A 4,907-nucleotide genomic window follows, 5' to 3' on the forward strand; every position below is an offset into this window, starting at 1 on the left:
CCCCCTTTCCCCATTCACGTTGGCCTCCTTGCTGTTCTGGAACATTCCTAGCACAGTTCCACCTCTGGGCCTTTGTGTTTGCCATTCTCTGTTTGAGAACGCTCTTCTCCCAGATATCCATGTGGCTTGCTTTCTCATTCATTTTGTTCTTTATGTTCAAATATCACCGCCATGGTCTACTTCTTGACCATCCAATAGAAAGAAGTTATTGCCATATCATAGTCCCTTCTCCCTGTTTTCTTATTTTTACCATATGACAAATTAGATATTTAATTGCTTGCTTGTTTATCATCTGGCTTTTTCTACTAGATTGGAAGGTCTCTGAAGGCAGGGCTTATCTGGGTTATTTAGTGTTACAGCCTGTCTGAATCACAGCAGGCTTTCTAAAAGTGCTTGTTGAATGAAATTTTGGATTCAGTCATATGAATTCTGTTAGTAAAAATCAAATAACTCCTCAATAATTATAAGCCCCCTTCTTTTCTGTATTTGTTATTTATCTAGATCATTTAACTGCAATTAGATTGCATTTGGTGATCTGAGCCCTTTCCCTCAAAGTGAAATACATTATAACCTATATTTACCTACAGTGGCATAAAGAGAGAGGCAGCAGAAGCCCTACACTGTAGTTTAACACAACAATTAAAGACCTTACTTGTACTTCATTAAGAGAAAATATATGGAAGAAGTATCTTGAATTATCATCTTTAGATTATCCATATTCTCATATTTGTGCATTATCCTTATTCCTAATTTATAGCATTAGGCAATGAAGCAGAAAATGTTGGTTTGCTTTAATTAAAAAGCTACTCAAATGAAACTAACACCATTTAAAGACACATTACATTAAATGGACCATCATGCATCATGTAGTAACTACAACTACACAAATAAAATGGAGAACTGGACAGAATTCTTTTTAATTTTGTCACTGATGAGTCTCAAACTGATTAACTTAGGTATAAAACACCACTTATTTGTAATGCAGAGAATTTGGATAATGCCTCGAAATGCCATGCTCCTTATGTAAACAGATCAATTCCAATCTTTCTACCCCCAACTTTTTACATAGGATTTTGAGCTATTTAAACAATATTAACTCAAAAAAGGAAAGAAAAATAATACTCAATGCTGAGTTGTTCCAGTAGGTCTGAAGCAATATAAGCTAAATTATAATTCTTACTCATGAAGGAAATACTGATACCATTGGTACTTTCATATAGAGTTCAGCAGATCAAGGCTGCAGGATAAATCCTGCCTCTCACTTATTTTTGTTCCACCTGAGAGCTAAGAATGTATTTTACATTCTTAAATGACTGAAAAATCAAACAGAGAACATTTCATGATACGTGAAAGTTAGATGAAATTTAAATTTCAGTATTCGTAAACAAGGTTTCAGAGGAACACAGCCACCGCTGTTTGTTTACATAGTGTGTAGGCCTGCTTTCCTGCTGGAGTTGAGTAATGTCAAGAGAGATCATTTGGCTCCCAAAGTCTAAAATATCAACTATCTGGACCTTTTCAGAAAAAAATTGCCGACTCTATTTTGGTACACTGATTTCTCCAACTTTTGTCAGTAAATCATTAAGTGGGAAAAAAAAGTGTGATTCTCTTTCTCTCCTTTAGACATACTTGTCCCCTGGCTCCAGAGCAGTTTCAAGGCTCCAGCCTCTGGGCCTATAAAGCTCTTTGGGGGAGGAAATAGCATCCTAAGGTCCTGGGACTCACTCACTACCCATGGACTGTCATATATTTTCCTTGCAGTAAATCAGCTGTGATATTGTTTCCTTGTTCATCATTCCTCACTCATTCTGTGTATTACTGTAAATAACCTCCTCAGAAGCCAGACTCTGGTTCATAATGACAGCTCATATTTTTCTCAGGGTTTATTTTGTTTACATCCTTAGAATATCTTTAGTTACACACTTATGTTAATAGGGTGATTTAAATAAGGTAATATAAAAAACCAAAATCCATAAAGTGATATTACAGATTAAACTGCTTACCATGTAGAACAGATTAAGTACCGATATTCATAAGCAAAACTATCACTGGTTTCACATTAATTTAGATTTGAAGAGGAGATGGTGCTCAATCGTGAATTATGCCTAGAGAAAAAGGGATTGGGCTCATTTACTGAATAAAACATGGGAAGCCGTATTCCAGTGCATTACACCAGCAGCAAAAATAATTAACCCATATGTGCTGCGTCTCTCATTCTGTGTAGAGTCTTGATAAGAATTTGGGACCTGAATCCTTTAAAAAAGAGATATTCTTGGCCAACTAGACACCGTGAGCAAAGCTTACCCTCCCGAGTTGAAAACATTAATGGGCAAGAAATTATCATTGAGATTGAATGTTGGCAGACATGTCCGAGGAATATTGCAGGGGTTCAGTCCCGTTCATGAATCTTGTGATAGATGAATCTGTGGAGATGGCAACTGGTGGGCCATGGAATGATAATGGAGTGGTGGTAATATGAGGAAATAGTATCATCATGTTAGAAGCCTTGGAACAAGTATAAACAATGGGTGTGTTCATCAGAAGAAGTCAACTGCTTCCACATGTCCCTTCCCCATAGCTCCTGTTTTTACTACAATATAAAAATCAAGTCATGTGCATTTTCATATTGAACTTTTTGTTAAATAAACTTTTCTAATAGCCAAAAAGAAAAAAAAAGAGAGAGCTGTTCCTGGATTCCTAGAAAACTACATGAAGCAATCTTTAAATTTCTCTTTTTGGCCCTATTTGATAATGTTGTGACTTATCTATCCTATGAAAATATTTGTAATTGATAATATCATTGTTATTTTCTTCCGAGGTTAACTATCAAAAGGCTTACTTTTGAAATGCTTTCTTAGTGTGGGTCATATAGGCAATAAATAATGTTAACTAACTAAATATGATTTGTATGATTTTTTTTTTAAAGATTTTATTTATCTATTTGACAGAGAGAGATCACAAGTAGATAGAGAGGCAGGCAGAGAGAGAGAGGGAAGCAGGCTCCCTGCTGAGCAGAGAGCCCGATGCGGAACTCGATCCCAGAACCCCGAGATCATGACCTGAGCCGAAGGCAGTGGCTTAACCCACTGAGCCACCCAGGCGCCTCTGATTTGTATGATTTTTTTAAACAAAGGAGGAGAAAGTGAATACTAACTCTGTTCTTTCTCTCTTGTTCTAAAATGGAGCTAGAAGAGTACACATTTCAGTCTGTAGACAGAGAAGCAGAGGCGGAGCAAGAGACCCAGAGAGACAGAAAGACACACAGAAACAGAGTGAGACAGAGAGAGAGACGGAGACAGACATACAGAGAGAGAAAGACACACACACACACACAGAGAAACATGGAGAGACTGAGAGATGGAGAGACAGAGACACGGGGGAGAGAGAGGAGTAGAGAGAGGAACAGAGAGAGAGAGAGACAGAGGGAGAGACAGAGATATTTAGAGAGAGAGACAGAGACAGAAAGACACACAGGGTGATGGAGACAGAAATATACACAGAAGGATGGAGACAGAGAGACACAGAGAGAAAGACTCACAGAGACAGAAACAGAGAGAGAGAAACAGATCCAGAGATAGATTCAGAGACAGACAGACAGACAAGCAGAGACAGTGACACAGAGAGAGAGACAGACAGACAGACAGACACACACACACACACACACACACACACACACAGAAGCAGAGACAGAGATACACACAGAGAGACAAACATACTGACACAGAGATTGGAGACAGAGACTGAAAGACAGAATCTCAGAGTCAGAGAGAAACAGAGAGTCTGAGAGAGGCAGAGAGTCTGAGAGAGGCAGAGAGTCTGAGAGAGACAGAGAGTCTGAGAGAGATGGAGACACTGAGACACTGAGGAGGCCACGTGCAGATGGAGGAAGAGACTGGAGTTAAGCAGCCCCAAGTCAAAAGTGCCTGTGGCCATCAAATTGGAAGAAGGAATTCACCCGCAAGCCAAGAGGGAATATTGTCCTACGGACATCTTGATTTTGTATTTCATCTTCAGGAATGCGAGAGAATAAATTTCTGTTGTTGCAGTTTGTGGTAATTCATTACAGGAGCCCTAGAAAACTAATACAACCAGATTTCTTTTGATTTGTTATTTTTTTAGGTTCTTTCAGCTTTGGGAATCTATAGGTTTTTGCCTTTCACCAAATTAGGAAAGATTTCAGCCATTATGTCTTTGGATATTTTTTTAGTCTCACTCTCTTTTCCTTTTGGAGCTTTAATGATGCAAATGTTGGATCTTTTTGTTGGTGTCCCAGAGATTCCTAAGTTCTTTGCATCTTTTTAAAATTTTTTTAGTTTTTTTTTATGTTGTCAGATTGTAAGAATTCCATTTTCATGTCCTCAAATTCACCGATTTTATCTTATGTCATCTCCACTCTATTATTAAGTCCGTGCAGTGATTTTCTTAATTTCTCTTATTGTATTTTTCAGTTCTATAATTTCTACTTGGTGTTTTTAAAATAACTTCTCTTTCTTTGTGGAGATTTTCTATTTTTTTGTTCATTTCAAGGAAATTTGTACTTGATTGTGTAAGCATTTTTATGACAGCTGCTTTAAAATCCTTGTCAGATAATTCCAACATTTAATTCATCTCAGTATTGGCATCATTTGATTGTCTTTTCTCATTCAACTTATAATTTTCTGGGTTCTCAGTCTGACAGGTGATTTTTTTTTTCTTATTGTACCCTGGACATTTTGTCTATTATGTCAAAAGACTCCAGGCCTTATTTGAATCTTTTATTTTAGCATGAAGTCATTCTGTTTATGTTTATCCTGAAAGCCCTGGCCTATATTTATGGGCTGTGGTCCCAATGACAGTTTCATTTTTAAAGTGTTTGTAGTATTGTTCTGGTTTGCTTATCTGGTGCTACTGGGACACTTTTGGTCCCC

General features: G+C 37.5%; 1 pseudogene; it reads left to right on the forward strand.

Annotated features, from left to right (window-relative positions):
- Positions 1–2,295: 2,295 nt before the first annotated feature.
- On the forward strand, positions 2,296–2,521 carry LOC123940579 (annotated as a pseudogene).
- Positions 2,522–4,907: the final 2,386 nt, after the last annotated feature.

The sequence above is a fragment of the Meles meles genome, chromosome 4 (assembly GCF_922984935.1).
Source record: "Meles meles chromosome 4, mMelMel3.1 paternal haplotype, whole genome shotgun sequence".
In the NCBI taxonomy this organism is placed as follows: Eukaryota; Metazoa; Chordata; class Mammalia; order Carnivora; family Mustelidae; genus Meles; species Meles meles.